The sequence below is a fragment of the Cinclus cinclus genome, chromosome 10, assembly GCF_963662255.1.
Source record: "Cinclus cinclus chromosome 10, bCinCin1.1, whole genome shotgun sequence".
Lineage (NCBI taxonomy): Eukaryota > Metazoa > Chordata > Aves > Passeriformes > Cinclidae > Cinclus > Cinclus cinclus.
Window position 1 is genome coordinate 8,354,496 of NC_085055.1, and position 12,902 is coordinate 8,367,397.

The window sequence follows — 12,902 nt, forward strand, 5'->3', positions numbered from 1 at the left end:
AGCACAGGAAGCATCAGGAAAATCATAAGAAGAACTGACCCAAAAAGCAAACAGACAGATTTCCTTTCAGCTGAAGCATGTACCCTAGAATAACTCATTTGAGTCCAAACTATTTTCCAGGCACTAAAAAATGAAATGCAGAAGCTAGTAGAGCTTCTAAGGATGTACAGGACCTGGTGTCTGGCAAGCACAGCTGTGGAAGGGATCATAGGCATCACCACTACTAACAGCTAAACTTGGATCCCACCACCTGACCTTCCTTTAGTAATTTCCTCATGTGTGAAACATTCCTCCATGTCAACAGACAAACACCTACAAGTCATTTCTGAGGTAGATTAGAAAATAAAGGACAGAGGGAGACTGCTGTAGCATTAGATTTAAGAGCAGCAATGTTGAGGCTTTTGAAAGAGAGAGTGACTTAGAGATTGACAGATTGGATCACACCTCAGCTCCATCCAGCCTTGTTCCCTGCCTCCAACAGTTGCCATCGCAACATGCATAAGCAGAAAGTGTGAAAACCTTGCAGCAAGCAGATGGTGGATAGCTACTCCTATTCCCTTTTCTCCCCAACATCCTGGTCTCTTGCTGGCATGAGAATGAAAGCTCAGGGTGTAACAGCTAGTTTCAGGAAGGGTATTAATAAATGAGAAAACAGGGCTGTAAGCAGCCTTTCAATTCTGTGGGGCTCTGGATGGCTCTCCTTAGGGCACACTGCTCTGAAAGAAATTAGTAATAGTACCACACCTGGATATTGCAAGGTTTTTCTTAAATTCTGTCAAGGATGCCAAGATCATAACCCATATGAAAAAGTATTCACCTAAAGTAAAAGATGGAATGTAAAAGAGGAACATTTCTGAGCTGTTTTCTCCAAAAATTGAAGCAGCCTTAATGCATGCTACTGTTTCTGGGAAGCTCTTTGGTCACCTGTCTTCCTGAACATGAGGCCAAACTATCCCATAAATATTTTGTCTTGAGACAAAGTAGTGTTCTGGATCCAAACTAACAGCAGTTTCTTATAATCTTTATTTCTGTCCATTCTAACCAGGTTAGAATGTGGGCTTTAAACAAGTCTGTGGTACTTGCAATATTCTACATCTTGGGAAGTGCACCAGGCACATCTGCACATTTTTTTTGTTAGAGCTTAGTTTCCACTTTTTATAGATACAAGATTTGCAGCATTAGCAAAACACTTTTAAACAGTTCCTTATTAAACAGTTTCCAGTGAAACAGCTGCACAGAATAGGCCATATAGAATGGGGTAAAATTAATAACCACAATCTAGGAACAAAAAAGTAAACAAGTAGCTTTTTTAAGCTGTGAAACTAAAAAAGATAAATTGCTATTATCTCTCCCACATTCCACCCTCCCACATGGAATCTCTGAGGTCTAATAGAATGAGCTTTATTTCCCATGTCTTCATCATTTTCATCTTTCTATTCAGATAGTATTTTTATTTTTTTTTGGCATGAATTCAATATTTTTGGCCTTTGTCACTTCACCAAGTTTGGTAAAAATTGGCCAACAGTTCAAAAGCCTTACTGGGGTACAGAGATAAAGATGCAGATCACATGATCAAAGCTCAATTTTTTTGTAGAAGTAGGTTAATAGGGAACATTCAGCCTACCATTTCAGCATGAGATCAAGTAAATCTAGCAAACCCATTTCTACAGTTATCTATTGTCATATTTCACTGGAAATGCAGTGATAGATGCCCCTCCCATGCCTGTATTCTATTTTGGGTGAGGAAATCTGGTATGCTGTGGTCAATGGCAATACCAGTTTTCCCTTGCTGTGCACCAGAAATTCCAAAGTAGGACAGTGACACAGAATTTATGGTCCAAAGAGAGTTCCTGAAATGCATGAATGCTCTAAAACAAAGGCAAGAATTTTATGTTGCAAAGGAATTTGATTTGATTTAAATAGGACTAGCACAGGACTAGCAAAGGGCCTATATGATTTGGTGCCTCAAAAGTAAAATTCTTAAAATATCTCTTTTTTGTGTCCTTGATGTCTACAGACACATATCAGAAACATTGCAATTGTCTGTTCAGCTGTGACATATTAGATTATTTGTGGCTTTGTAGCATAAAGCAGATTCTGTGATTTGTGATGCTTAGCCACTGGCCTCGGACAAGTGCCAACTCGGGTTATTCCATTCTGTTGACCTAAATTCCTCTCACACAGCCAGGTAGATGCAGTATCATCCTTTATTTCCTGTCCCAAATTATAACAGAGCTTCTCTTCACACACACAGGTATTTTACACCATTCCTCAGCTCTGCTGGTTAAGCTAAGAGTAATAGGAATTGACATACCATGGTTAACAGATAGGAATTTTAAGTCCATCCTAAACTAAGTTCGGACACTGACTTTCTTTTTTATTTCCATCAAGTTGCTTAAATTCCTTTTTATTTGTTTTTTTTTTCATAAAATGAGAGACTGGGGAAATACGAGTGTGTAAAATCAGATGAAAGCTGACATGAACGCATGGGATTATTTCTTGTATGCAACATTTGTGCAATGTAGTGCTTTCTGCAAATTCACATCAGTGCCTCTCCTACCAGGGACACTGACAGTCAGTTCATCTGGCTCTAGTTAACATTTGAAAGGGAGGAGCTCTTACAACTTCATTGAGAATTAAGGGGAGCCTCTAATAAAACCCCATTTCCCACATGCTGTGGAATTCTTTATTGGCAAGAGAGAAGCCAAGCTGCTGGCCTTTTGAGACAGCTCACATTGGTTCTGGCAGATCCATCCTATCATAAAATCATTTTAAGAAAAAAATCTGCAGAAAATGGGGCACTGGATGGAGGTGCTTGTGTGCACAACTGTGCCCAGAACGTTGCCCACACAAAGCAAAGCTGGCATCAGACTTCTGGGGACCAACTGCCAAGTGTGGGTGGGTAGTGAGAGCACAAAAGCGTATTCCTGTGGGCTTTGCAGGCTGGAAGAACTGTACGTGTTCCCACAGGCAAAAAATCTTGCAGTCAGCACCAGACATGTCACCCTGCAAAGCTCTTCCCTCCCCACCAGAGAAGAGCTGCCACTTGCCCACCTACCCAAAGGACACCCTTTTTCCAAAACTGATGTGTGTTTCTCCAACACCTCCCAACAAATAAGTTCAATGAAAGTAGTTTAAATTAAAAAAAGACTCTTGACGTAGTTTTGGTAACAAGATTGAGTAGTGTTGCTGCTAAATCTCAGATAGTAAGCAGAAAGCCTGCTAGTGTTCACAAACTACTCCTATCCTAGGCACCTGTGGTGACCCCATTACCTCACCCACACCAGGACAGTCAGGAATAATCCCAGGGAAGCTGAGGGAGCACAGGGCTATTTAAGAGATCTAATTTGTTTCTTTGTTGTTTTACACTGCTTGAAGATGTACTACCATGCAGATTGGTACTAGAAAAGTACCAAGTTAAGAGAGCTACTGTGGAGCAGGAAAATATGTTCAAAGCTTTGATTTTGACCCAGGTGAGGCAGGTACTGTATGTATGAAGTCTGTAGTAGGATAAGAAGCTTTTTCTGCTAGCACATGAACTGTGTAACACAACATGAGTCAGCAAATGAGGGACGAAAGCTTTTGCCCAGAACAGATAAGTTGAGCCCCAGGCAATTAACTTTGTCACACTCTTACTGGCACATTAAAAATAAAATGGTGTGTCATTACTTCACACAGACCGAAATGATCCCATAAAGGTTGCATTGAAAATGTAAAGGTCTGTCTTTTTAACATTCCCATAAAGTTCTTGTTTGGCATTTTGCAAGTTTTGTAAATAAATTTCTTCCCTCCTGCTCTTGGGTGAGCTGGGAGCTGTGCTCCCAACTAAGAGCTGGCTATATTCTAGAGAGTTTGAATCCCACCAGTCCAAGTGGCAATATGAGGGTGAGAGTTGTAAAAATAGTAAACACTATAAATAGCCAGGCATGCCCTCAATTTGCTAAGGCTAAGAGCCCTTTCACTTATTTGAGATGTAAAGATTCCCAATGAACATACAAGAGGCCCCTGCAGCTTCCCAGGAGCTATTCTTACAATAAGCTACTGCTGATTCAGCTAGGCACCCATGTTACAACATGTGATTCATAAACATGGTACATCATCATCACGGGTTTGGAAGAAATCTTCCTCCTTCAGCCAATAACAAATGTTTTAAAGTTACTTTCTTCCATTTTTGCACAACTGTTTTTGCTACTTATATGATTCAATAAAAAATTAACTCTGCCTACAAAAAGGTAGGCAGATTCCTCAAGTAGGGTCTGATTTGTAGGTTTCAAATGGCTGGGGAAATGGTGTGATTACCCTTCCCTGATGGAAGCTGATTAGCTAGGCTCTTGCCTCAGTGTGGAATGAAAACAACACCAAGATCTGTGACCTTCACTCCTCTCCCAAGGACTGGCCTGCTGGTTGGCCCCCAGGAAACCAGTAAGACTCTCTAGCATCAGCCTCATGACCCAGAACCTCTCTTGAATTTAGCAGAAAACAGGGGAAAGGTTCGTCAACACTTCTAGTGTCCAGAATTACTTCCTATTAGATAATAGTATATTACACAGTCAGTAACATGATGTTATGTTACCTCTAAAAAACCCCTTCTGATATCAAGGAGAGTCCTCAATATGGGGACCTGCATTGAGTTTAACAAGAAAACCGGAAGATATGCAAATCTTTTTGGCTCTCCTGAAATACTCTTCACCAAAAAAAAATAATTAAAAAAAGATTAAAAATCCTCATATTATATATTAAGTTCAAAATCTTAATTTAAAAAATGTGAATTCATGGGACTTCATGTCAATCTGAATTTGCACAATTGCAAAGCAATTCATGTTGGCATTACTGGGTCAAAGAGCCTGCTGCTGCAAGCTCTCTTCAATCATACTCTCTCCCATACCAAGCTCCTGCTGAGGTTATCCTGGAAAAGATGAGGTTATCCTGGAAAAGCTTTTGGAAAGATGGGGCCTTGTCTTAAATATTCTATTGACTTTTGATCTGCTTTTGTGCTATTTCCTTGGGCAAGATCCTGATTGCATGTGCTCAATTAAACTTAGTTGAGCTGCCATAGCTAATATCAAACCAAAGAATAATGTTGGTCTAAAATCTTACTTATATATTCTCTAAAAGTCAAATTTTGGTCACACTCTGTTTCATATACAAATTGAACAAAGCTAGTGACAAAGGCATTTCAGGAACCTGTACAACATCTTTGGTATTCACAGCACACACTGACAGCTATAAAATTTGCTCCTATGCAATGCAACTAAAAATGTTATTTTTATGTGATGCAACACAGCTGCAATCTGCTTTAACTCAACTGTAGGTAACAAAAAGGGTCACAAAAGCTTTTCTCAGCTGATATTTTAATCACTAGCATCTCCTACTGTCTTGCTAGTTTCAGGTTCCTCAGTTCTTGGTTGTGCAGTCCCCAGTGCCAGCAGGTGGGTATCCAGCTCAGATGCATAAGGATATCAGTGCAAAGCATAGGGCCTCACCTGTATTCACTCGCATTTGAATATTAGAAACCGTAAAATCAAGCCTGACAGAGAGAAAAGCTTTTGAATCCTGTCCCTGTCCTAGCACCTTCCAGAAATCCTGAAACAGCAAAGGCCATGAAAAGATTCTCTGAGAATGGGCTGCTATTCCCGTATCACAAGAAAATGCCAAGCACATTAGCGCTGCCGTTGCTCCAGCATCCTCCCACACCCCCTTTACTCCACCACTTCCCTTCAAGAACTGTGCTCGGGTATTTTACACAGATCACTTCACAGGTAGGACACGCTGCTCTTACTGTTGCTGCTTTTCAGAGAAAACATGCGTGAAAAACAAACCATCAATAAAAGGCTGTGTAATTGCCCAAAGCCAGGGATTCACAGTCTGCTGATGGCTTCTATTTCACGCACAGGTGTGATATTGCCACACAAAGGCAGCAGCACCTCCTGGGGGAACAGGGCCCCCAAATCCACGCAAACGTAGCAAAAAGAAAAATAAAGATGCCTTACCCACATGGGTGATAACCGTAGTCAGTCGCTGGGTGAGCTCCTGATGTGACATCTCTTCTTCTTTTAGCCAAAAAAGCATTTCACACAGGGAACTACACAGCATCCAAAAAAAGGTGCACCCAGAGTGGGAGGCTGCACATTCACTGCCTCACTTGCACACAAAGCAAGGACCACTCCCACGGCACAGCCCTTCAAGCTCTCACATCTTCTCTCGGCTGCTCACCTCTTCCAATTTGCTGCCATCCATGCACGGACCTTGAAAAGCTCCTTCCAGTGGGGATTTTACCCCCTCTTGACAGACGGAAGGGAGCAGGAGGGGGAAATATAAATGAGGGGGAAAGCAGACGACTTGATTGCTTATGGCTTTTTTCCTCCCTTCTCCCGCGGATGAGGCAGAGGCTAAAGAGACAAACCAGCAAGCAGATACCTTCCTCCAGGGAGACTTTTGGATGGTGATGCTGCGAGTCAGGGAAAAATCCTGGAGGTAGGAATGGCATCGGGAGGAGTGGAGCTGGCAGGAGAGCTCTAACAGCCGCAGCTGCTCTGCGACGCTCCCTTCACCAGCGTGCCTGGGAGTGGAGAACAACACGCTCACAGCCCCCGATGCTCCCCCTCGGCCCTTGGGGCCCGAGTGTCTTGCAGGCTGTCGTTGAGTGGAACCCCGCAATGCCTCCAGAAATCCTCCTCCCATCCCCTCTTAGAAGCCCCTGCCTGCGGGGCCACCGCTTCCCTGGAGGGGGACGGGGGCACTGGGTGTTTTACGTGTGTTGTGGCCAGGGGCATTGTCGCCCCACCCGCACGAACAGGATTCCTGGGATCCTGGCTGAGCCCACAGGACCCTCTCCAGCTGCAAGTGTACAAGCAGGGTGAATTAATCAGCCGTGGGTGCTGAGCAGGGCTCACCTGCCACCGTGGCCACGGAGCTCAGCCGTGACCCTGGGCAGGCAGGCACAGGTGGCCTTCAGTGGCCAGAGCAGGTGTGTCCCTGGGTGCCTGCGACACAGCTGAGCCTTGCCCGGTTCATGGCTGCCGTGGGGCAACGGGCTGCGAACAACGGGAAAGCTTCATCAACCCTGCTGGCTACAGATCCCAGCTGAGATCCGAGAACAGGCAGAGTAACGCAGGCAAGGAAGAGAGAAAGGGCAGGATAAGCCAGGGACTTGTATGGCTCCATTCCATCCTTCTTTGCACCTCATCCTTGGAAGACTACTTCAAGCTCCACACAAGGTAATGCTGCAAACATAGAAAACTTACTGCACAGCTAAAATGGAAGAAATAATACAGAAGGGTGCAGCTGCCTGCAAGATCTGCTCTATTCCCACAGAATTAATTCAGCTCTAAATCCAGATCTCTCCCCATCCATAGCATTTTGCTTAAGTCCACCTTTCCAAGCACACCAAAGAACCTGACAACAAGTATGCCCAGATCTGGAGCTATAATACCCCGTTGGGCTTGTTGGATCTTACAGCAGTGAGTGTGGCTGTCCTGGTACTGCACAAAGGTTTACCTCTGGGAAGGGAAAATCCTATAATCAGCTGGCTGACCTACAAACCAGTCTGAGTACCTGTGCTGATGTCCCCATTTTTGGATGACTGACCAACTATGCTGAGAGGCTCTTGGCATACTTCAGTTAGTTTAATAGCAAATCTGTCTGAAAACACAAGAATGGCTTCAGAGCCACTCACCTGCCAACATTTTGGGATTAAAGCAAACGCCATTTTTCTGAGATCCAATTTTACTGCCTATCTGGGCAGTAAAGGTCAAACTGTAGAGACCTTGACTAATGTTAAAAGGATTCCCCCCCAGCCAGGGAAGAGATGCCATCATTGGGGGGTTAAAGTATGTGGGAAACAGACTGACATCTAGCTATAGTGTTTTGGTTTTGTGTTTTTTTTTGTTTTGTTTTGTTTTGTTTTGTTTTTTGGGGTTTTTTGTTTGTTTTTGGGTTTGAGGGATTTGAAAAGTGTGGGGTGCTTTATTTTTTTCTTGAAGGGTCACAGATGGCAGGTAGGAACACGGCCCTAGAAAAGTCATCATGTTTCCAGACACTTAAAAGATTATTTTTCTTTTATCCCCTGCAAGCATAGACACTGTGTAAGTCCATTCATAAATGAAATACACTGAAAAGCAGAGTAAATGATTTGCTCTCACAACTCCTACAGCAAGGCTGTGCAAGAACATCAAGGATAACTAAAAGCCTTTGTCTAATTTCTAGCTAGATTAATTCTCAGCTATTTTAAGACCATATGGTCTTATACTAACATTGTTATTCAGCACCAGTAACTGCAGACTTGTGGATATTTGCTATTTTAAGATCCCTTTTCTCATATTAGTTGTTCTTGCTATGTTACTCTGCTTTCCAGCATACCTCCAATAGTTTTTGAACCAGTCAGTCAACTGGAATCCAGTTCAGGAGAGGAAAATTCTCACAGGTTCACTGAAACTCAGCCAGGTGCACAAAGTCTGAAAGGGGGAAGGATGCAGTAGGGACTCACTAATAAATCCTGGCTGCTCCCTGCCCAGCTTAAACTGTGGGGTGGGTTACATGAGATCAGCTCTAGGCTAAATGGGATTCAGTCCAAGTTGAGGGTGCTGTCCTTCCCTTATGATGTGAATGATAATAAACAGAAGGGGGGAATTCTGGTGGGAAGGTTTGGGCAGCAAGACACAGCCATGGGATAGCAAACTCATTTGGTTTGACCAGTTACAGGATGATTTTTTTACATTGCCAAGATTCAGTGGTGCCTGCATGAGAAAAAGGCTACTGTTCATTGTGTGTATTGCCATTACAAATTCCCAAATGGAAGAGCAACAGGAGACTGAACCAAGACAAAAATATTGCAAAAGCATGGGTGATCCACAAACCCAAGTTGAGAAAGGGAAAAAATAGGAACCTAGACTACAGGGATCTCTTGGAGACACAAAGAAAAGAAAGCCCTGTATCTGTCACTTGAGGAATGCTTGGAAGATGCTGAAGTAACTTAGTCCATCGATGGGATGGTAACAATTTCCAGTGCTGGGAAATTTTTTTGTGAAATTGAGCCGGTAATTTTACAACAAACACTGACTTCCCCTCTGAAAGATAAAACCCCTTGGTGATAAACATATGGTAGATGTACAGAGGATGATGATTTACATTCTAGGCAGGGATCTCACTGAAAGCAAAATCAGGGGCTGTGCAAACACCATGGTTCCACTGCTCAGATGATGGCCAACAGGCAAAAGAATTTGATTTTTCCACAGAGTGACAGCCTGACAGATCACCAGCTCTTTATTAGATTCTGATTCAAACATCTGAGGCCAAAGCATTGTAAGCAATTTTAATAAGCAGTAAATTGCACACTGCTAACAAAAAGTGTTTATAAGATTGAATGGCCTGACCAATATAAGGGGAAACTCTCACAGGGAAAAAAAAATTTCTTCTTTTTCATCTTATATAGCCATACATTTTCCTTCTGTCACTAAAAAACCTTGCAGGAACACCTTTTCTCCACACACACAGGCAAGGCCTGAGGCTCTACCCTCACACAAAGCCTCTCACCTAAGCTCTGCAAAGCTTGACCTGTTTTGCCTCAGATGCTGTTTCAACTGCTTGGAAATGGGCACAGCTCCTTGTAAAATCCATTCTGAAGAAAAAGAGGCCACTGAAGACATGACACTAGTTTAAGCAAAATTCTCTGTTCTTCTCCCTGTATTCCTTCCCAATCACAACCTTTTTGTCACCATCATTTACATCAATCATTCACTTTCAGTGCTCCAGAACAACTGTCCTGACACAGACTGGGGCAGTGGCCCATCTGTGAGCATTAATACACCCTCAGGAAAGAGTACATGGAACAAGCCACTTAAAGAGATTATCCCTCTCCACTATTTCCCTGTCAGATTGCAGTGATCTCGGGTTCACGGACTTTCTGAGCTTAAGTCTGCATATGACTGGTAATATTTAATACTCTATCTCTTCAGGATTCTGTCTAGCTATATTTTAAATCTACTTATAATTTTGATGGACGTAAAGTTTGATAGCAACAAGACTTGCAATTTAAATATGCATTGTGTGAAAAAAGCTACTTTTGGTTTTCAATCTGAAGCTTGATGGTTCAGTTGCAGGTCTCTGATTCCTGAGATTCCTTGAGAAGGAATGGATATTTTTCTATTTGCAGTATCCACGTTAGCCATGACTTTTTATTCAGTGATCATATCCCACAGTTACCTGACCTGAGACAAATGCTGTCCTAGTTATTATATCTAAGGAAAAAAAAAAAGGAAAAAAGAAAAAAGAAAAAGAATGTTGATATCCTCAACATTCTTGCCATGTTGCTTTTAACCTTCTCTTGTTTATGCAGCTTGGACATTAAAAACTGCTAATGTCAGTCCGTGTTGCTTGCATAATTCTGGCACAAATCTTCCAATGCAAAGAGTTAGGAGATAAATGTTTGCTGTTAATTTTTTTACAAAAATCTATATGCCTATTTTTATTGCATTAATTTCTTTCATCTCTTTCCTCTTTTAAAACAAAGCCTGGATTTTAGACAAAGCTATTGAACAGAAGTAATTCTGTAATTTTTAGGCCCAGCTTACTTTTATGAACTCTATGTAGTTTCTTTTATGGAAGCATCATAAAAATCCCTGAGCTGATCTCCTAGGAAGCTTTCATATCAACTGACTGGAGGTCTAGATTGATGGAGGCATGGGGAGGTCTCCAGGGCAGCAGGCAGAGTAACTTATAAAGACAAATGTGCTCCCCCTAATCAATTCTCCTGTCCTGCTGTCACTAGCCCCTGACACATTGGTTTTCTGTCAGATGAGCTCTTGAACCCTTTTTCTGTGGCTGTACATTTGTAAATGGCTCACATAAGACTGGTGTCCTGGTTTTAGCTGGGATAGATTCAGTTTTCTCCTTAGAAGCTGGTACAGTGCTGTGTTTTGGATTCAGTGTGACAATAATGCTGACATGAAACTGATGGCTTGGTTGTAGCCAAGTAGTGTTACCCTAAGTCAATGACTTCACAGTGTCCCATGTTCTGCTAGTGAGGAAGGGCACAAAAAAACTGGGAGGGAGCACAGCTGGGACATCTGACCTGAACTGGCCAAAGGGATATTCCATGCCATAGAATGTCTCATCCAGTGTATAAACAGGGGGAGGGGCTGACCACTGCTCAGGGATGGGCTGGGCACTGGTCAGCTTTGTGTGAATCACTTGTTGTGAATCTGGGATTTAATTTCTCACTCTCTCCTTTACATTGCAATTATTATTGCTTTTTTTCTTGTTATCTTCAGTATTATTATTGTATTTTACTTTGTTTCAATTATTAAACTATTCTTGTCTCAACCCACAAGTTTTACTTTTTTTTCTGATTCTCCTCCCTACCCCATCAGAAGGACAGGAGAATTATGTGAGGACTGCATGGATTTAGTTACTGGCTGGGGTTAAACCACAGCAACTGGGAAGGGTCCCCATTTAGGTCAGCTCAAGGAGCACTGACTATGCTGGTGTAAAACACAATCTTTCCTATGGAAAATGCTAGAGAGAAGCAAATGAAAGGACATGGTAACTGAGTTTGATCTGTTGGACCTTAAGATGGCAAGTGAATGTAATTCAACAGAATAGAGGAAGCACAGTTTTCAGTCCTTACATATGAGGGAGAGAGAAAAAAACAGGGAGCAAGAGAGAGAAGCCTGGGCTTCATTATTCCTTTCTGGAATTTTAAATTCTTCTTAAGGTGTTGAAACCAGAACTTGTGTTATGAAGTTCAGTTAATGTAGCAGAAGGGAAATTCCACTGCTGAATTGAACCTCAGGCTCATCCAGAGTTGACAAATTTCTGAAATGCAAGGTGAGGTGGCCCCATTAAGGAAAGTGGATTGAATAGAGACCAGCGAATAGAACAAAGCTTCAAAAAGACAGCAAAACTTTATACAGTTGCAGAAAGAACCTGACTTCAGAAATCATTCGTTGCCATGACTTGGAAGTACCAAATATAATCACAGTGGGGAAAAAAAAAATTGCATTTTCATATAGAACAAAACAACTTCAGTAAGTATATGTGTGGGCATTTCTTGCTAACAGTACAATCTGGATTTCGTTCTTCAATAGAAGAATGCTAGATGAGAGGAAACAACTTATTTAAAATTGCCCAGACAAGAATTACAGGTTTGACTCACTGCCAGATTTATGTATTTTCAGCCTACGTTTTTTCCTACATCTCTTTTTCCAAAGGCTGTTCTTCTGTTGCCATAGAGACCATTTCCAGTCTCTTTTCACTTCCACAGGTCTGTTCTGGGGGATCACTACTGCAGCTTCCCAGGCCACTCTGTCTGTGTCTCATGCCCAGAAGCATCCAAGGGAAAACAGTGAAGCAGAACATCTGCAGCCACACAATACCCAGCTGCTGGCAGCAGAAATGCTTCCTTTTTTTTTACCCACAAAGCTGGTATGTAATTGTAAGTAGAAGCTCCAGCCACCCAGCACATGGAAATGTGGGCGTTCATCACGACTGCCACATCTACCAGGATGTTTTTTCACCATTTAAAGGGATCTGTCAATCACATCAATCACACTGCTGAATTTACTTTTTCCCTGCCTTAGCTGCGATGGATGTCATTAGAAATAATGGGAAAACACAAAGGATTCACTTTCGCTTCACTGCAGCATCAATAACCCTGAGCCTGCACACCTGGGGGAGGCGGGGCCGGAGCAGCTTTGAGCACCATAAGGGCGCAAATGTCTGTCCCAGAACAGGCCCTGGCCAGCCTCGGGCTCTCCTGGCCTTCAATTCACTTCACCCACGGGCGCTTCCAGAGCTCCCAGGGGCACCTCACCCGTCAGGGGACGGGAGCAGGCCCTGCCTCAGGACCGCAGCAGGTCCCACTGCACAGAGAGGTATCTCCTCCGCTTGCTCTCGTGCAGCGCTCG